Genomic DNA, 22,134 nt, shown 5'->3' on the forward strand with positions numbered 1-22,134 from the left:
TGTCTCCCTCTCTCCCCTCCTTTGCCTCTCACTCAACTTCTTAAAAGTTCAAGCTGGGAGTAAAGTTCAAGAAAACTTGCCTCTTCCTACAGTCCTTAACTATGTTACAGCAATTTGCAACCCTTGTAAAAAAAGCGCTATTGAGCTCAAAACCAATATGCTCTATGGTGCGTGCCCAAGGACCTTTCGTACTCTGATCAGCTGAGATCCTTCGCCCCCTTTTTTATATGACGTAAAACCAGTTTCAGCCAAACTATTTTGGGGCTTGCTGTGACAGCATCCCATGGCTGGCTTTCCCCTCCCTGCCAGTAGGGCTCGGGCTCCCATTGGGCTGCAAGGCAGGCTGTAACCTCCCCATACCTACTGCTGGAAAACACAGGAATATTTAACAGAAAGGTTGTCTCATCTATACATGAAGAATGCAACCCAACTCATTTAGTCAGGCACCAATGCACTGAAAAAAAACAACTGTTCCCATTGGGAAAAGACTGCCCATTTAGGCAAAAAGAAACGTTCAACACATGCTCTTTTGATAGCACAGACTTTATTTGCATTATTAGCTCAAGAAAAATCAGTAGAAACCCCTTCCTGGTTAAGAAACACGTGATCCAAAATTAAAATCCAAAAACATCACTGTCCACATCCCAAGACCTAAGGGCATCTCCAAATGGCAACTGGAGCTCATGCCATGAGAGATGCCTTGCTGAAGGACTTCTTGGGGTCTGCAGTTTTTTTCTGATCACATCCCCTTAAAATGAAGGTGTGATCATGTGAAATTTTAAGACAGATATCCTTTCTGCTGAATGTTTATTAGCAGTAGAGTTAAACAGCAAACTATGAACTTTGAACAGCTCTGCTAAAAACTCCTTTCTTTCCAAAAGATCAGCTGTCTGTCTGTTGCAAAATAATTAATTACACCAAGTGTTCAATCACCATTGATTTTTCCAGGGTAAACAGTCTCAATTTGTAACGTGAAAAAAGGAAGCAGTAAGAAATATGTCCTTTCCTCTTTTAAAAAAAACAAACAAAACAAACTTTCATAGATTTCTGAAATTATTCAGCAAAGGTTGATCCAAATTCATCAGTTCGGGTGCTGATGCTTTCATAATACAAAACAGATTTCTACTGAAAGTATATTTGCAGTCATAAATGTCCTTGAAATTCCCTGGGCATCCAAATATGTCGCCCCTCACTGGCTCTGCAGCTCAGGTAGGAGGGATACCACCACCCCGAGCCACGCGGCTGGAAACCCCTGCAGCACTCAGGCCAGGACGCTATTAGGTTACAGGCTGTCGGGCACCCTGGCACCTATCCAACTTTCAGCTTTCAATATTCATAGAGGAGCAACACGTCCCTTCTTTAACATCCCAACCCAGCGCTGAAGAAGGCAACCTCTGAAGAGCTCTTCAGGGTTACGCATGTACAGCTAAATGGGCTGGAAAGGGATTTCCTTTTCTCCCTTAATCGGGAGCAGGGACCTTTACATGCTTCTCCTTTCTCCTGTCAGTCCTCAGCAGCATTGCCTTTCATCACAGAAACACAATCCCATTAAGAAAATCTATAAAAGCCCATCCCTTAGCACAGAGCGTAACAGTCTAGCCTCTCAATCTGCCAGCTACATGCATCCACCCGTGTTTTCCAACACTTCCACCATGTCTGTGCAGCACAGCCCTCGCCAATCCCCAACACAAATAGTTAACTGCGTATCACCCCTCCTTTTCCGAGCTCATCATGTCAAGGGTACCGTTTCATCATCACAGTTAACCACGACTGCCTCTGAACACGTGCTACGAGCAGCCTTCCAACGCAGACCGCTACATCCCATCAGCCACACGCTGCCCAGCATTCAGTAAAATTCCCAGACCGGCTACACAAAGGCTTTCGCATTTCCCATCAGTCCTTCCTTTGAGAAAACCCATCACTTCCCACAAAACCAAAAGCTTTCCACTGATATGGTCCTAAAAGGAGAGAAAACTATGGCTACATTGAATTTACAGTTACAGAAATATACATATTAACCACCTCATTAAGTAGCACTCTTCTATAACCACTAGTTCCTACAGAACTTAACTTTTTTCTCAGACACATTTCTCAGAATCTGTGATGTGCATAATGAGCATTTGATTATTTGACTTGATGTACCAACTGCACTTTGAGGAACAGTTCCAAAATACATCTGCAAATACAGAACCTTACGCATGAAAATTGTCCTTGCAATTATAAAAGCAATTTGGACTGAAAATCTGGATCTAAAACACGTTTGAAAGAAACATTAGTATAAATAATTAAGATTATTCTATTCTAAAAATGCAATTAGGCATAACACTTGAGTTCATCTTTAGATGAGCAGCCGCAATCAGCCACTGGTGCCAGGAGCTTGTGCTGAACCCAGTGCACCCAAGCATCAGGAGGCAGGGCTCAATTTCTCGCCTGTGCTGCAGAGCAGAGCTAGGGAAGAATACTTATTCAACCAGAGGCCAAAGAGTCAGCTAAGGCCGTTAAATACAAGAGAATTCAAAGATGATGCCTGGCCAAAAGAACACAAAACAGCTTAGTGCGTGAGCCCGCAGACTTCCACGATCTGCTTTCTCGTCTTCCCTTAGCTGGTCCGAATTTAGCTGAAGAACACCAACCACCGAGGGGTGGCCACCCTCCAGCTGTTCGGTGGTTTCACGGGAGTGGAAAGGGCCTGGGGAATTTCATCGGGATGACTACAGCTCATGGTTGATGGTGTCTGAACTCTGCTGTCGTCCTCCAGATGAAGAGCAAGACCTGCTGGCAGAGAACTTGTAACATACTTGTTCCATCATCCTCCCCCTCAATCTGCACCAACGGATCCCAGCATACTTTTATATTCTGAACATAGTTTAAATATCCAAGCTAGAAAAGCAATAAAATCAATTTACATCCTATCACTTCAAAACCTAACGTGGAGCACAGCAAGCGGGTGGCGTGTGGAATAGCTTATAAGAGAAGTGACTGCACAACTTCTAGAGCTGCCGAAGGCATCGGTTGCAGCTGATGGGAAAATGATCTCTTTTCAGTCAACCTGAAGTGGTTTTATTACATGGAAATACTACCCTGATGCTTGATCCCGTAACACAGTAATTCCACAACCACCCACACCATTTTGCTCACTGATCTGCATCATGACAGGGATTACAGAAATGCTCCCACCAAACCTGGACATGCATCATACATCACCCCTTCTTTCTTTTCATCTTTCTTTTGTTTTTGCTGATTTCTTATTAGCTGCATTTAGCACAGATGATAAGGTTCAAAATCCAATTAAGGAATTTGCTGGGTCACAGGTCTCCTATGGCTTGCTTTACCACATGTTACTGCAATTCTGTAGGTTAATGGGCCGTTTATGAGTTGTTTATGTGCTCTCTTTAGCAAGGAGAACATATTTTCATCTTAATCTCCGGAGCGAACACCATGTGCTCAGCACGGGGCGGACAGCTGAGTATCAGCCTTAAAAACTGGAGAGCAATTAACCCCAGGGGTGAACTCTGCAGACCTCCCCCTGCCCGACCTTTGAGCACCAACCCCACCAGCCTGCCCCAGACTTGACCATCACCTTCGTTTCTACCTAATCCATCCAGTTTAGGAGTTGCTGGAACCAGCACCATTAACAACAGGATCAGCTGCCACTGCTGCTAAGTCTTTTTAGTATTATTTTCCTTGCTGTCTCATTCAAGAAACAATCTGATAGTCAACAGACAAAATGCTAATTCACAGATTTCGGTGGCTAGGATTGTATTTTTCCCCTAAATGGGAGAGGAATCTAGGTATCAATTGCAGATTGTAAAATGCTCCAATGCAACATTTAAACAGAGGTATTGCCATCCATAAGTGACACCTCTTGCCTCCCCCTTTTCTCTTTCCTGTTCAGTCACAAGTGGTCCATCAGGCAGCTGAGAAAATACATCACTTGCAGAAGAGAATGAACACATCAGCAGTTTCTCCTAGTTCGGTTCAGGCCAATTACAAGTACAATTTATAGCCCCGGGTTCCCAAAGGCAAAATCCGTCTCCGTCAACAGAGAGAAATCTCAGGGATGGCAGAAATAGAGATGGACACGTTCTAGCATGACAACCTCAGACCAGCTGCAGCCGCACGTCCCAGCCCCATGCCACCCCCCACTCCTGCAACCACTGGCACCAGTGGGGAGCCCTGCCTTGTGGGACGGATGGGATGGGATGGGATGGGATGGGATGGGATGGGATGGGATGGGATGGGATGGGATGGGATGGGATGGGATGGGATGGGATGGGATGGGAGAGCAGGCGCAATGCTCCCTGACGCACGCAGAAATGAGGGAGGGGCTTTGTGGTATCAGCAAATATCCTAAAGTCACCTCCTGCTTCAGGGCCAAATTACAAGCATCTCGCTTGTGATGGGTAGAAGACAGCTGCAGCCTGGCTCTCCAGGTGTACGATGCTGCCTTGGGATGGGGGATAGGGGACACACATTGGTGGTGTCGTACAAGTCCAACAGTCTCTTCTCCAATCAACCAACACTGTTTTCCTCCTGTTTTTTCAGCTTGCTGTTACCAGTGACACTTCTAAATACCCTTGGGACCTGCACCTCAGTCACTGCTTCGTCCATTCAAGGCCAAAGAGACCATCTAACGTGAAGTTCTCTGTTACCTTGAAGTGTATCGGCAGCTACACAAATCCCCAAGAGACCTCGTGTAAATCCTTCCTCAAAGCCTGTGGTAACCTTATCAAGGAGGGTTATTTGTCAAACATGCTGTCCAAATACACTTATTAAAATAGGACATGATTATACTCCCATTAATTTTGGGGGGTTCCCTTCACTCAGCCAAAACACAGTTCAAATCCATCTGAAGTCAGAGAGAGCTAGTTAAGTGAAACACCTGTATAGACGTTTTTATCAGATTTAAAGTTGTTTTCTTTCTAGCTTAGCTGACTTCACTTCCAAAATTAATCCATTACCCAAAACAATTTTATTGTGTGTTAATGCCAATATAAGACCTTACACAGTTTAACCTTTTCCCTTACAATTTATACCTTTGATCAACTGCCATTCATTTTCCTGACTGTTCCTGCATAGACAAGCCTCAGAGTTTGAGCATTTTTAGATGCAACTCAAGGCATCATCCAGGGCTAAGTTTCTACTAAGGCTAACTGATGACAAAGCCCCAGTCAGCATTACCAGTGAGAGCAGCACACAGGAAGTTTTACTATCCTAATCCACCTGATAGCAATGAGCCCTTCTCTGTCTAGGCTTCGTGCCTCGCAGATCACAAACAAGCACAGAGCTCTGCAAGGTACAGACAGTGTGCAAAGCTTCTCCTCAGGACAGGAAACCAGAAAAAAAAAAAAAAAAAAGTGCAACTCACTTGAATTTTGATTCTTCCTTCATACAACTTCCAGCTGCTGGGCAGCCTGTGGACGCTTGCTATCTCACCTTGCTGCCCTTTCACAACAGGGGAGTAATCAGAAGCAGCAGCAACCTGGACGGGTGATGATTACACATCGCTGATAAGATCAGAATTCACTCTGCCTTAATTTCGCAGTGAGCCTCTTGCTCTGCATCTACCTGGCTTGATTAATGTGGACAAGAGCTAGTTCAGTTACGCAGTTAGCAAAAATTGCAGAGGAAAACCTCTGAATCAAGACCAGGGTAAGATGTGACAGTGAGAAAGTGAGACGAGACTTAAAAGCACCATCTCAAAGGCTTTTGTGGCTCGCAGTTTTACCAACTTCCTCGAAAGACTAACCCAAATGGAGTCACACCTAAAACCAGGAATCACTAAGAATCATCATCTTGGACACCTTCATGGGTTCACGTAGGGCATGTGACACCCTGAGCCAAGGCCACAGGGTAACGGACACGCTCTCACTTCACTAGCAACACTGTCCAGCATTTCTGGAGCATGGCTCCCGCTGGCACATGGCACACAGACTCTCCATGCTACTCCTCCACCTTGATGGGTAAGAACTGTTATTCCCATTACGGAAGAGGTAACGGTCCAATCAGGTAATGCCAATTTCTGCAGAACCACCCAGGTGAGAACTGATTTCCTGACCCCCCAAGCGCTCTATCAAGCAAAAGCATCCTTGAGCACCACTGAAGAAGTCAACTGCACCCAGATTTACACGCGGTATCTGCTTCACAGAAACGCTCGCACCTCAGAAGGTCGCTCAGTGACAGCACACCAGCTCTTTCCCAGGGTCTCGCACAACCCATCTCCAGAAGATCAATTCCCCAGCTAATCACTCTAAGCAAGTGTGAGAGTTTTGGTTCTGTTTTGTTTTGTTTTTCTTATTTTGTTTTTTTTCTTACAGAGAAAAACGATTACTTTCTGACCCCGTGCTCGGTGCTGTCTGGTTGTAAGGCAGACCTGCCCACAGGCTGAACTTGACAGCCCGCAGGGAACACTCACCAGGCCACCCAGAGCCCACCCTGGGCCATTTCTTTCATGACTATAGGGTGCAAAAGCAGAGAGTGAGATTCAAGCTGCTTGATCCATCTTGAAGCAAATATCCCCCATCCCTTGATCATTACTCTTTCCAGCACATAATAAATAGCATTGACAGCCTCCCAAATAATCCATTTTTTGTCGGACTATTGTACTGCATGACTGTACACGTTCTACTGTAAGCTCCTCTGCAGCATGTGGCATATATTAAGTCTTTGATCTGCAAAAAATCTTCAGAATTAGACAAACCCTTACTAATAACATACTCTCTCAAGTGCCAGAAGAACAGCAGCTTTTATGTCATGTTTTGCTGAGCATTCTCAGCTCCCTTTGTCTTCAGTGCAGTTGAGATCATGTACAAACGTTTTGTCTACAGATATTTTTTTGAGACATTCCTTGGAGATACAGGGACAGAAGAAACACCCTTCTTCCAAAAACGTCTCCAGTCAACTCATCTATAGCAGACAGCTCATGTGGATAAGGTGAGCAATGTGGACAGTTGGTCTGGCAACCTTTTAAACAAAATCAGTGTCATCTAATGAAAAAGTCGGTCAGCCTGAACATAAAAGGCACTGCCTATGAAAGAAGAAAGACTGCTAACTCCAACCACACAATTACAATAGAGACATCACTGCATGCTATACCTCCAGTCTAATTATGAACTTTTCCAAACACTGTTCTACTTGAGAGAGACTGTCAATACCTGTCTTCAAAAACTGCCTGGGTTTTTTTCGGCTGCAAACAATAACAATAATGTCTATATAACAAGTCAGGAGCAGAGGCAGCTGCATATTCCAAATGAAATGCATTATCAATAGCCTCCCACAGAAACACAATTAGCACGCTGAACCAGACTGAGTATTTATTATATTAACAACGTGAGTCTCTGCCTGCTCAAATCAATGCAAGGCTCCTCTGATTTCAGGGTTGCGGAATTGGGTGTACCTGGACCAGGCAATTCTCCATGGGTATGCCAAAGCTAGATGCTAATCAGCACTGACTAGCTTCCAGACAGCTAGAAAAACAGGAAATGTCTCTATCGCTTTTTAAACATTTTCTAGATTCACCAAGTACCATTTTTAATTACATCAAAGGCAGTGATGCCTCCAACACTTAGTCTTCCTGAACCAACAGCCCACACTTCTGTACCATAGCCTGTGCCTTGTAACAAACCATACTGTTTATAAGCCCTGGCATGGCAAACTATATAACAAACAATTTATTACAAAATATGGATAACAACGTTATTTTTTGACTAGTCGCAGAGGTCAGCCATCTTACTTCAAGTAGTGTGAAACTGCTACAGCAGCACATTTTTAAGGAACTACTACGGAGCAGTTGCCAAAAAGACTTTAATAAAGAAAAAGCAGCATATAGAGAAAGCCTGTTTTTTTTCTGAGCTTTGCTACCTTTCCCACTGTCACATAGATACTGGATGCTGCCTGGCACCACACCTCCCTTGGACCTGAGTAACAGACAAGCCTCCAGTTAAACCATTTAGCAGCACAGTGGCTGCCATATATAACAAAGTTCAAAAATTGCTCTGTAATTCTCAGCAGTTTTCTTTTTCTCTGGCTTGTCTCTGTTCTCCTTTTTAGAGCAGTATGGCTTCCACAGTCTCCTGCAGAGACGCATGCTGTTTACCTCTCTGGAATCTTGCTGGGGTCCTATTCTAGTATCTTAAATCATGCACAGCTCCCCCTGTACTTCCACTGGCATCAACAGCACAACGTGGGCACAAAGCAACTGCTGCACCTAAGCTAGCACAAGAGAAAATGCCTGTTCCTCTGGTGAGCAAAAAAAGATACCATTTTCTTTTCCGACACTGTATTACAGCTCCCTCCAAGACAATTTTAAAGCTGTTTTGATGTGACGTAGTGCCTGAATAAGCCTTGTCATTCCTTGCATCAGCTACAAGCCCTCCTGCCAAACTATTAATTCAGTTTACCACTGATCATTTACCTGTGGCCCCTTTTTTAGGTCGTGGTGAGAGTACAGTGACGTTTTTAAGGACACAGCTGTAACAACTCTGGGCTCTTTTTCTGAATTTAAGCTTCCACAGAGACAAGAAGAAACTTCCCTTCCCTCTCTGTGCTTTAAAACCAGCCCTCCGGCTGCAATAGGCAATTTTCTGCCTATTAAGCTCTTCTCACAAGCAGTGTTTCATCACTGTCTCTTTGTCTCATTCAAACTCCACATCAGCTCTGACCACTTCAGCACTTCCAGAAGCCTTCTTTGGCGAGGGCTCGACAGAAGATGACCGGCTCGCGGAGGAAGGAAGCCAAGTGCAAGTGTGCAAGGATTTTCTTTTTTTATTCTTGCAGCTTCAGTGCATGCCGAGCCCTTTGTCCCATGCGTTTTTCAGCCGGTGTCTCCAGCTGAAATGGAGCCCATCTCTGTTTCCAGGCAGTATTTCAAGGAGTACTGAGTATCTCTGGCATCCAGCACTTCTTGCTTGCAACTCTTCTCATTCTGCCCCCTCTGTTTTAAATGTTGCCAAATTACCTCGTCCACTTCAGGCACAGACAGAAAAAGCGCGTTATTATTCCTTACAACCATTGCAGGAGTGTGAGAGCACAACACATGCACTGAGAGGGGTCTGCAGGTTGTTGTTTCTTCGTGATCACCTGCCCCACTTCCAACACCATGTAGGAGTGAGGTGCCACAGGCTCCTGTCAGCTGCAAGGCTCAGAAGCACAAGTTATCACTGGCAGGGAGGAAGGAGGGAGAGCTAAATAAATTAGGTATGCTTTTCCCATCGCCTTGTGCACAGGACTGTTATTTACAAAATGGGTATTGATGACTGGGTCCCATCCGAGCGGTTTCGTTTGGCCCAGGTGTAAGTGGCAGGATGAAGAGCCACGGGTCAGGGACCGAAGCCGGATCCCACAAATCTGGCAGGACAACTAACCGAGAAGCCCCTATTAAGGCGATTCTCATTTTCAAAGCTGACAAATACTTCTTCAGCATCCATAACGTGACCTTCTTTTCACCCAAGTGTAAAATTATCAACGGCGGTGTTTGCTACCAGGTTTCGTTTTGCAGAGCAATGAATACAGCTCTCCCACTTGGGTTGGGTAAGGTGCAGCAAAGGGGCACCACGGCAGTCGACAGAGGGAAAATGAAGATACCAGTAAAGATGAAGAGGTGTCTGTTGCTGACAGAACTAGAACCAGTCCTCACCAGAGCTGGTGGTGGATGTGGAAGGCACTCCCTTTCTCCACTGATGGAGATGAGGGGCATGCGTTGGCTGGTCTGACAAATGCACATCTCCACACTGTAAGCATTAACGTGTGAATTCGTAAGTCTAAATCTATTTGGAACTTAGGAGGACACCCTCATCTTGAATATCAGGAGGAATAAGGCGCCAATCTCCTTCGAGCTGCTTTGAAAAAGAGCGCAGCTTTTTTTTTTTTTTCCATTACCTTCTGAAAAGCTTCACTCAGTGACAAACCACTCTTTTGGCTCTTCAAGGTTAACAGCCACTTATCTAAAAAGCTGCAAAGCCAGGGTGAGAATTCAGACGGTGCTTTCGTTGACTTGGAGAGCAGCAGGATTTGGCCTGACAGAGAGGTTACAAAGCCAGTGAGTTTCATGTTCGGATGCTGCTTTTCCCCATATTTCCCTGCTGCCACAGAGCAAGTTCAATCAAGTAGATCCATCTCTTCAGACCCGCACTTTGGGTAACCACATTTATTCTGCATTTTAAATCCTGACAAAAGCCTGTTCTCAGCGCTTCCCTCAGCTGGCATGCCTGGACACGGTGTGATCATCCTGATGAAACTGTCACCATTGGCTAGCACTGTGGCAAAGCAAAGCTTTTGGTGGATAAATCACTTCTCTGAGGGCATTTTCTTTTACTCTCTGAGTCAAAACACTTCAGAAAAGCGTTCTTGCAATGGTATTTCAGTAGCAGAAAGACCCTATTGAGATACAGACACAATAACCAGTTCCATTCCTGCCTTTAAAAATTAACCACCATTAACTTCAGGCTCAGAGTGGCTCCAGGCTGCCAACAGCACACTCCTTCCAACTGGCTTCCCAGAAAGAAACTCCTGATTCAACTTGTTCTCAAAAGCCTGGTGACATTTCTGCAGCTCTTGCTCTTCACCTGTTTCCCCTTGCAACAGCACGTAGAGTTCAAGCTTCTGCCGCCTTTTTACTCTCAGCTTCACAGACTCATCCCCCACATCCTACACGAGCACTAAACTTCCACAGAACATGATTATGCTGGAAAAAAAACAGGCTTGTTGCTTCACACAGGTCTGTGCCTTCAGGTGGGCCCCACCACCCTGAAGCAGAACCCAGACAGACCAAGACTTGCAAACCCATCTCTCCTTATAAGAAAAACTCACTTGCTGGGTATCCCTCACATAGTGAACTTGGAAGGTTGCACTGTTAGATCATCTACTGACAAGAGAAGCACATAGGTCTGTATTTTGAGCCATTTTATGTAAGCTCCCAATTGGCGGATGATCTCCATCATCGAGAGGAAGGGATGTAAACTGTCAGGGTGTCACACAGCAGGCATTTCAGCAAATGTCAACAGCAAAACCAAATATTGGAGGGAGGAAAACAAGGTGAAATAAAATAAGTTTATTTAAGAAGAAAAATAAAATTAAAAAAAAAAAAAAATCAAGAGAAGGACAACGAAATGTTCATGAAAAGCGATGTCGTACACCCTTCCCTGGCTGCAAGTCAACTGGCCAGATGCTGTGGTTGACCTCGGTGTCTACTGCGCAGCAGAGGAAAGAGCTGTTCTTGTCAGACTCCATAGTACAAGAAGGAAAATTGACTCAGGCAAGGCAACATCCTCAATGGATTTCCTAAGGACTCACCTATTCTGGAAAGTAGTTTTACTTTTTTAAGCAAATCCTTGCAATTCAATCAACCAAATATAAGTATAAAATATTTCCACTTTTGGGAAAGGAATACAGCCAGGATCTATACTAGTAAAATTGTGTGCAAGAAAAATAATAGACTTGTTATCGAACGTATTTATGTGGTAAAACTAAGGATAGGCCAGCTTTCAGTAAGCGAGTGTAGCATAATTAAGATCAATGTGCTCAGGAAACGAATACTGACAAAACCGAGGAAGGAAGAAAGCTAGTTCAAGCAAACCTAACTTTTTTCTTTTTTTTTTTTTTTCCTCACTGAAAAATGAGAAATTTGGTATCCTGAGGTGCACTTGGAGACTCCTTATGCAATATGAAGTGAGACTTTTACTAAAACAACAGAGGCTCAACAGCAGTAAGGAAGCACAAACGTCCAGAATAAGGAAGCAAAGCCCCACCTCGCTGTACCGTTTAGGAACATCTTAGTCCAACACAAGCCTAGGTCAAAGCAAAACTAACAAACATGAAACGTTAGGAGGATTCAAAGCAAAACCAAAGCATAAGTACACAAGACATACAAGGAAAATGAATTATTTAAGAACATTAGCAGCAGGAGTCTGAGAACCAGTGGGTGAACTGGACCACCTTGGAGCGAGACAGCCAATTAAGAGGATTAAAGATTTTTCAGAAAAGCAAACTGGCTTCTTCATGTGAAACTTCATCACATAAGGTGGGAGGAAAGACACTTAACCTTTTCCAAAGGCTAACATGAGAGGCAGCTCAGAGATGAAGGTGTCTGCAGAAAGAGGAAGAAAAGACTAAGATGAACTCAACAGAAGGAAGTGGGCAAGAGCCCTTTGTGCTCACACCTCACAAGACCCTGTCCAGCCCTGAGGTTTTAGTGAGGTCTGGAATATTTCAGACAGCCCAAAACCAAAGAAAACAATAATCAATCCAGGAAATCCTAATGAGTTGGTGCCCAGCTAATTTAACACACTAAACAGGATACCAGCTACCACAGCAGAAAGAAACAAATTATTTTATCTGATTTCCATTTCTTTCTAGACTCCAGGTACTGCCCTTTGGAGGTTTTCTACCATTGTTCAGCCACACTGCGGCTTCAAAAACTGAACAAGGTTAGCATGCCTTTATTTTTCTTCCACTGCTAAAAACACAGCAAATCTAAGCTGCCACAGCCTGTTCGGACTTACACAGACCGGGGTTGCTGTAGTTAAAAACAAAACCATTAGCAGAGTTCTCAGAACCAAAGCGCACTACTTAAGCAGATTTTTTTCTTTCTTTCTTTCTTTTAAGCTCCTAAATGCAACTTTAGCAATTGCTGGTTTATGTAATTGCCTAACATTTAATGTTTACAGCAACATTTTACAACTAATTTACATGTAGTTCACTAAATGCTTTAGGGTTAATTGGTCTTTTGTTGTGCATTAAGTAGCTTGTTAATTATTAGACAGTTGGAAGGAAAAAACAAGCAGGAGGTCAGTTTGAGGATGGCTTGGACTGAACAGAATGGCAGCTTGTAATTAGCAAAATGCAGGGGGGTGATTTTTGCATAAGCATTGACCTTCTTAATGGTCAACCCCATGTTTAGCCCCAAAGCAGGCAAGCCATGAGTGAATGGTGTATTTTACAGGGTCATGTCTCCTTCTACCTATGAGAAAGAAGGAAGATACAACAGGACTCATTTACTGACTTCACTGCTTACAGCATGTGCACGTGAGGTAAAGATGAAACCACGGGAGAAGAGGGAGAGAAGATGCAATTCCTTATGCTTGGTGGGAAGAACGTAACAGGGAAGATCAACATTTTTAAACACACTTCAGACAAAATGGGTGGAACAAGGAATTCGAAGAGGATGCAGAGGGATGTCTCCTTGGGCGGGCCATCCCTAGATGACCTAAACCGAGCACCCACATTTCCTAGTTTCCTGATTCCTGATTCGAGCACTGCCAGGCCATGTCTCCAAACCATATTGTGGCAAGAATAATTTTGTACCACCTGTGCTAGAAGTGAGCCCCAGGACATCTAAGTATTCTCTGCTGTAAGCAATGTCAGCCCAGGTGTATCCAAAGAGACCACAGTTATTTGAGAGGAAAAAAACAAAACAAAACAAAACAAAACAAAACAAAAAAAAAAAAAAAAAAAAAAACAAAACAAAACAAAACAAAACAAAACAAAAAAACAAACAAAAAAAAAACAAACAAAAAAAAAACAGTGTGCTTCCTTGGCGTTCTATTCCACCTGCACTTCTATTTACGGAAAGAGTGCTTTGGACACAATATTATAACTTAGAAACTAACATTAATAATCTTGTTACCTAGTCAGCCCAGGCTTTGAGCAGAGGTTTGGACCAGATGACCTCCATATGTGCTTTCCCAACTAATTTATTCAGTTGGTGAACTCCACATATAGCTCATCTCCACTCCAGTTACTACATCTCCTGCCCAAAAGTAAGCACTTTGCCAGGTTTTCAGAACAACTTTTCGTAATGAAGACAGACTGGAAACCCCGTGCTGGTTTTCACAATCTGGAAGGTGATATGAGAAACTAAAGTAACAAAAAGCCAACTCTGTATATCAGAACCATTTGCAAAGAACCGCATCTGACTGGAAAAATTTACGTGCTGTCTTTCCCATGCAAAGCAAACCCATGGCTTCTTCTCACCAAGTGTCCCAACTGCAACTTTTTTGGCTTTTAGCAAGATGGAGCTACTACTGACCATGTGTCCTGCAGCAGCCCAAAATGCTTCATTCAGGAGTCCACACCCAAATTGCTCTGGATGCCGCACAGTCATAACTGAAGTAGGCTAAATGGAGACACCAGAACCAAACCAAACTGACTGGAGGCTTGGGTTTAAGATGAATTAGAGAAGTCACATAAGTTTCTTGCATGGACATTCTCATTCAGAATTGAAGTGATCTTTATTGAATACATCTTGACCGGAGTTACTACAATACATAATGCCACAAAAGAGGTTTTCTTCCAGGCCCTCTATGCTGACTAACCTTTTGGAAGAACCAAGGGCTGCCCCAGCAAAACCAGACTGACTCCATGTGCTGCCCCACACCACCAGCCAGAGAAAAACACCAGAACAACTCCAAAACAACACTGCTTCAGAGAGTCAACCTTGAACAACTCAACATGTAGTCAAACTCTACCTGCACTTTTAAAATCCCCCTTTAAGCACAAAGAAATGGCCTCATCTGCAAAAGCACTGAGCACCCAGCAGCACAGTTGGCCTTAAGCAAGTGTTCAGGACTTAGAGAAGAGAGGAAAAAAAAAAAAAAAAAGGAAAAACCAAACAGACAAAAAAAAACAGAACAAATCAGCCAGATACTAGTAATAACCTTTTAAACAAATTGGGATGGAAAGGGCAAAGCAGAAATGAGCAGTTATTTTCCAAAATGTATTCCATCAAGATAGCATTTCCTCAAATGTAAATCACTTTAAAGTCCTGATCTCCTTAGAGTCGTTGAATGCTATTGTTATTTATTTTTAATTGGTCCCACTGCATTTTAAATTGCTTTCTGAAATTATAGTAGAAGTATATTAACAAGATGTGTTGAAACACTGAACTGTTAAAATATGGGAATTAAACTTAAAAACTCTGTGGTTTTACTGTTGCTCGAATTTCATTACCCAGAAATAAGGAATGCACTTGTTTGGGTTTTTTAAATACTTGATTATTAAGAAAGTCCTAGTGTGTGGCAAGTTTCTGCAAATGATTAATTATTATAACTCAGCAAGGGGTGCTGCTGTTTTCCTTCTGACTCCAGGAACACACACACACACTCCGGGTGAGTTTAGGGATAGCAACACAGAAACGTCACCCTTCCTGAACTTTAATGCCTTTTTGCTCCAAGGTCTTCAGTCACTCATTCATCTTTCCCAGCTAGGACCATCAGTCTGTGCTCGGACCAGTCCATTCTGCAGACTCAGCTCAGCGTGCGGCCACGACACCAGTTAGATGGCCACAATGGCAAGCGCAGGTGCTGCCGTAGGGAAGGTAGAAAGGAGTCGAGGTATGATGGGAGCACTGTAAAGGAGAGGTGCCCCCAACAGAAATGTGAAATTAAAGTTGCAAGCCACCCAGCAAAAGCACACCGTGCCGTTGGGTGACCTTGGGCTGCACTGTCGAAAGTTCACAGCCCGGCAGCTGGGCAGGGCTCGGTTAATCCCAATACTGAAAGGACCCTGTCCCGGTGCCAAGCACACAGTCCATGTGACAAGGGTCGCTTTGTCTCACAGCCCCCTTCCACCTCCCAGCACATGAGAAACTTCAGAAATTCCCTTGCCGAGGAGAACAACTAAACTGAGTAACTTGGAATTACAGGCTTTCAAGGTTAGCTCGCTGCTGGAGCCAAGACATATTTCCAGTGCTTCTCAGGACTGGAAACAACCTTCTACTTTAAATGACTTGCCTTTTATCTTTAATAGGGGATTAGAAGTTATTTTTCCAGCTAATACCTTAAAATCCAGATAATCATAAAAGCAATCAGTAATACCCAATATATGTTAATTACTCATTTTCTTCTCATCTCTCGTTGGAGTGCTGTCAATGATGTACATTAATTTGTCTATAATAGGGCTGCAAATCAAAATCAACAAAAGGCTTCAGGTCCTCTGGGGAGTCACAGGTTTAGATTTGGGGGATTAACAACAGATTATATCTGCGACAACAGTGAGGAAAACAACATTATGGCCAAAGACATGCTGAACTAGCCAACCGGCCATTTACCTACACCCAGACCTGCGATCTCCCAGCACACTAACTTCCCACGGGATTCTGACAAAGCACAAGACTGCTGTAAGAGAAGCTAATGAGGCACTGGACAAACTTTCCAGCTAGATGGCAATAAGGGGAGTCAAAGTCGTGCTTGCCGAGTTATTCCTAGGGAAATGTGACCCTAAAATAATTTGAAGTTTTCCATAATAAGCTACACTGGCCTTTCCAAAAGGAATCTATAGGAAGAACAGGTGTAGAAGCTTTACATTCAGGATCTGATGGTGGCAGAGGGAGAAGATGAAGGTGCTGGAATAACGGCACGTTTCTCAGACAGCTAATACCTACAACTGCAAATGACTGGAGTCAATAGGATGTCACTGAAAGACAATGTCCAGCTCCCTGCACCCTCTTGAGGATGTGGAAATGCAAGCACCCGGGCAGCTTGCTTCTACACAGCAAAAACGCTGGAAAACCCAGGGAAAACACTGCTGTCTCAGCTCAGGAAGGTCAGCCTGGCAAGTAATGCTGGAGAGCATGAAGCGAAGGAGGCACTTCTGCAAGAGCAGGGGAAAGATGTCCCCCAGAAAGGCTGAGTTCCAGATAAAACCCTCAGGTCGCAGCCCGCTCAGGAGGGAACGCCCAGCCTCAGTAGTAAAAAGTCCCACACAACTGCATTCCGTGCAGGACCCAAGGCTCTGTTTCTTGAGTACAGAGCTGCTGCTGAGCCATTTCAGCTCGCGATGCGATTGCTTTTTGCAAAAACAGTGATGCTGGTAAGCTAAGAGCTCTCCAAAAAAAATGCTTTATACACATTCCTGTTGATGCCCCTAGCATACAGGATACATTACATTCGTGTCAACAGTTTGCTCCCACAGATAAGGGCAATTCTTTGGCAGTAAGCACAAGTTAAGTTCAGGACAAGAAACAAAAGTGCCTAGGCTGGACAAAGCTAAACTGCTTGGCGGTCATTGTCAGAGGAGAGGAGCCCACCAGAGCCCACGCTGCCCCTGTCCAGAACGACAGCTCCTCAGTCAGCAAATTGTCACGTTGCATGATGATCCCAGAGACCTGCAGGACTCCCTGCACAACTAAAAGATTAGGGTTTTTTTCCCAAATTTCAAAAAGTCAAAGCCCAGTTCAGTAGAAATTGCACCCTTCCCCTTGAAAAAGTGCGGTCAGAGATACTAACACTCAACTTTTTAAATCAGTCAGGGAATAATACAACTAGCCTATCTATCTACACCTTTCTTTGCACAAAAGAGTTTCTAAATTGGAAATACTTCCACTTAGTGGCGAAGCAGATGCCCAGAAACTAGACATTTGCACCTTTGAACCTGACTTTGAGACTGAAGGGAAAATATACATTTCACAGAAACTTTCCTATAACACAAAATTAAGAGGCTAAGATCTTGGTGAAAAAAAAAAACAAAACAAAAACAAAAACCTAACATGGCACAGATACTGTAACAAGGAACAGCTTTGCTCACAATAGCATCTCTGTCATAACTCACTAGTCAAATCCTTCTCTTCCAGATTTTCACCTGCAGACCACAGAATTGGAGACAGGCCTTGATTAGAAGAAACCTCTGGAAATCATCTGCTTCAACCCAGTGTTGAAAGCAGGGCTTTCGACTAGGTACCCAGGGCCTCATCAAACCAAATCTTAAACATTTCCAGCAAAGGAAATTGCACCACTTCTCGCTCCTGTGTTTGCTCTCATGGTGAAGAGTATTTTTCTCATACTCAGGTGGAATTTCCCCTGGAGCAGGAGGTGCTCGTTCCCTCCAGTCCCATCACTGTGCAACCCTCCGAAACACATCGGCAAGACAACCGGTTTCACGTGCAGCTCTCCTAAGAGCACTACAACTGCACAGACACAGCTGATTCCGGCTAAATTTCAGGACTGCCCTTTTCTGTCCAGCCAAAACCTAATTCCACTTTGTTGCTAGGTTCATTACCTTCTTCTTCATATCCCAGCGGTGTGCACAAAGATGACAATGCCATAGTTGTGCTACAGCCAGTGCAAGTTCTACTCAATCCCTGCTCCTTAAGCTCAGGCTGGGAGGGGAAACATTGAGGCGGGTCCCTAATGCAGGGCAGGACTTCAGATGCAGGCTGAATTGCTCCCAGAGAAGATCAAAAGACTTGAGAGCCTTCAGCTACATAACTCAAGGGTCTTTCTCCTGCACACGTGCAAGCAGGCTTTCACAAAGCTTAGACTTTTGAGTAGTTTGGACAAATTTTCACCTGGGCAACGACTGGCAGACGTAGCCAACTGTTTTTGAGTGTCTGATGTAAAACACAGCTGGGATCTAGTTTTCAGAGATGAGGATCACTAGAAATTATTTTTTTTTTGTTAAGGTCTCAGAAACCCTTTCTAGAATTTTAAATAGAAATTTATCCCTGCTCTCCTTCCTCCTCCTCCTCCTCCCCAGAAGAAACATGAACACAAGGTAAATATCTAAATGGAGAAATTCAAGTCCTAGTGATTACATTTTGGCAAAGACACACGCAAGGACCTTAAATTCTCCTTTTTAACTGTCTACTTGCTATCTCACAACTATAAGAAAAGAGCTAAGAAACTGTTTTAGTGTGATGTTTAATGCATAGGTGGCTAAGATGCGAGCAATCTACCACCCAAATGCTTACCTATTCAGATTGCTTTTGCTATGACTTATGGTCCTGCTGAGTTTGTCTTCAACAGCCCTACAAATATCTGAGTCCCAGGTTTCCCTGCTCTTGGAAGAGTACTGCACTAGCAATGCATAGTTCATTGGATGCTATGACTTTGGAGAATTTCCCGAATCTATCAGAATCTGATTTGGGCAGTAAGGAAAAAAAAAATGCAGTAGCAAGTACGGATGTACCTATTTGTAATTACATATACTATTTCTGTTCTGCTCTCTGTGCAGTAATTTCTTCAATTGCCTGAGTCCCGAATAGCTTCAAACTGGCTGCTTTCATTCAGCTTGCTTTACAATTCTAACACCATATGACACGTAACTCAGGGGGAAGGAAACAGCAAACCATGCCCTTCAAACATTTTTTACATACTGCCCTGAGAGTTATGCTATGAAAACTGAAGCACTCGGTGAACTTGTGACAAAATCTTTGGCAAAGTCATCAGTAATGGCTTTAAAAGTCAATGTAGATGAGACTGCCAGCATCCACTTTTTCTACCCTACAACGGCAATGAAGACTCCTCAGAAATAAATGCTTAAAACCAGACCTCTGACAACTTTTCTGTTGGTCTTTTTTGGCATTACAGCATCCCTAAGAGTGAGAAACGCTTAGCCAATGACTCATACCACAGTTACAAACATTTCGGTACTGACAGCATGCATTACCAGCCTCCATGGGAAACAAGTTCTGATGTGCTGGATTTATGCTTTGTGTGCCTGAATATTATCAGCAAGTCCCAAGACCAGGAGCTTCATAAAATACTGAGAAGCAGCAAATACACACCAAGTGCACACAGAAGCTCTGCGCTACCCAGCAGTTAGTTTAACTAGCTTGTACATCAAAACCGAACTCCCTCCATCGTGTTCACGTACGTTTTCGGGTCAATGCATCTTTCAGTTTCAAGACTATGGTATTTGAAACCCCAGCTCTCTTGCAAACACGCACAGCCCGTAGAGCTGACCTCCTGATACCTCAAAACACCTCTCCCCGTAATCTCCGGAGTCAGCGCTGATGTAACAGCGGGAATCACTCGACTCTGTGAGACGCGACCCTGCCTGCAGACCGGGCCGGTGGCCGGGGCAGCCCCCCGGGTCACGGAACACGCTGCGCGTTTCCTCTCTCCGGAGCATGCCGGGCGGGCGCCTGCGCCTGCCTGGCCAGCACAGCAGCCCCGGAGCCCGCACGGGATGTCAGCACCCGCTGCTTTTCAAGCCAGAACAACTAAGCCACATCAGCTGCCTCTTGCAGGAAAAGTACAGAGACTGGGCCCTTTGCTGCAGTAACTACACTCGTGATAGATAGATATAAATACAAATAAATATATATATATATATATATATATACACACGCAGATGAAAGGAAGCAAAACCAGCTCCTGTTTTCAAATGCAGGTGACTATCCCTCATCCAAAACACAATTATGCTGTCAGTTCCTTCAAACCCCAGTCACAGCCTTCACCACAGCTGTGGTTTTGTACAGATGACAACTCTACACATTCGTTTTAACTTGCCTGAACAGAACTTGCTTTTAAAACATTTCTAATTTGCATACAGGCCAATTTTGAAGCTTCAAATGATCTCAATCTTACCAATTCATCTTATACTTTAGCGTAATTATCTTCCCTTAGCTCTTGCCCATAGCTACTAATACATCAGCTACCTGCATGACAACCAGACAGTTCCTATTTTCTTCAGGCCCCTACTCACGATGTTCACCATTTCTTTCTCATTTCCCTGGAGCTGACGGAGCATTTGCTAACTGCAGCAGTGTAAATTCTACAGTGCAAGTCTCAGCATACGCCTATAAGACCTGCATTTAAAAAAAAAAAAAAAACCAAAACAAAAAAAAAAACAAGTAACTTTTTCAAGTATCCTTACATCATGACCACTTAGTGCATATAGTAAAATCAACCAGAGGGCTGAAAAAAAGATTGATGCTGGCAGAGCTCTGGAGAAGGCCAGTCTGTTCTTTCATAGATTTGTGATTAACACACTATTTTGGAAGGAAGCAGACAAGATCACCCAGAGGGTTAGTATCAGGGAGCCAAAAATGCAGGTTGGCTCGCCTGACTCCGGTGCAGTGTCCCCCCCATTGGATTACATTGCCTTTTACAGAGCCATGGCCTGTTGATCCTCTTGCCTAGAATATGTTTAGCACAGGCCCAAATGAATTGATCTCCTACTGAGTTAAAGATGAACAAAAGTGGAATGTACAGGGTGATGGAGAAGAACTTGCAATTTTGTTTAATTTTTTTTTTGCTTTTTTGTCAATGTCCTAGAGATTGTTGGTAAGAAAGCAACTCATTATTTATCTACTTCTGTTCTTTTCTTGGAAGTTGTTTATATTTTTAAGTGAATAGCGTGATTTTAGGGACAGGTATGAAAAACAAAGTAGCTTTTGTAGCACTGAAAAGCTGTAAGAAATGCCTGAAGAACAACAACATTCTTCATACAGGACCTCCTCTTCTGAAGGCATGCAAGGCAGGTTATTCATTTTCATATTACATTTGGCAACAGGGTAGGCAAGAAGAAATGTACCTTGGAAGTGATAAAAGCAGTGGGCCCTCACAACAAGAAATCAATTCCAGCAAGTCGGAGAATTATTTTTTTCTCACATAAATCATTTGCTTTTAAATACTTTCTTAATAAACTGATTTAAAAACTAACAAATGAAATTAAGACCGGAACTGTACCATAATCTACTAAGGACTTGAAAACTAATAAGATAGCACTGAATAAAGAACAGAAAGTATGTGTTTGATTCCAAAGACTAGGCCAAGTCAAATTGCTTAAGCCAAGTGAGAATCAGTAGCTAATCACCTCAGCCGAGACTACGTGAGTTTGCTAAACTAGTTTTTGACTGCAGTATCTTCTATAGTGCAGAAAGAATATTGCTGCCAGTTTACTTTATTAAATTATTCAACTCATTAGAGAAATTAAATGGGAGGTGACAAAACAGGAGAACTTGTTTATTTCTTCTGAATTCTGAGCTAAAAAGATGGTGCAGGAAGATGAGAACCAAGGAAAACGGGGAACTCCACTAGCTCATTAGCTCAGATAATAATTCCTTTGATTCCTAAAGTGATTTCAACTGGGGGGGGGGGGGGGGGGGCGGGAAACAAGAAAAAACAAAACCAAACCCCACAAAGACCAAAACCCTCAAGTAGTTGCACCAGTACAAATAAGGGTGGCCTTCCCCTTGTATATTTTTAACTGAATTTCAGTTTCCATCCACATTGAATTTGACAGAGATGATATGAAGAGATAGCCCTCTCAATCTCCAGCCAGATACCAGCAGGAACACTTCAACTTGGACATTTACAGGCAATGTAGCAAGTCAAAACCAGGTTAGGCAACAGTGTTGATGGGGGAATTTGTCCAAGTAGCCAGAAGGTATCTGCTTCAGGGTCTGCAGAATCACTC

At 43.5% G+C, this 22,134-nt stretch overlaps 1 protein-coding gene across 2 annotated transcripts in view; it reads right to left on the minus strand.

The window, feature by feature from the left end:
* Positions 1-22,134, minus strand: part of SLC4A4 (solute carrier family 4 member 4) — a 185,704-nt gene that overhangs the window by 93,127 nt on the left and 70,443 nt on the right. The window lies entirely within an intron of this gene.

Source organism: Tyto alba, unplaced genomic scaffold (genome assembly GCF_018691265.1).
Source record: "Tyto alba isolate M040663 unplaced genomic scaffold, T.alba_DEE_v4.0 Super-Scaffold_23, whole genome shotgun sequence".
Classification (NCBI taxonomy): domain Eukaryota; kingdom Metazoa; phylum Chordata; class Aves; order Strigiformes; family Tytonidae; genus Tyto; species Tyto alba.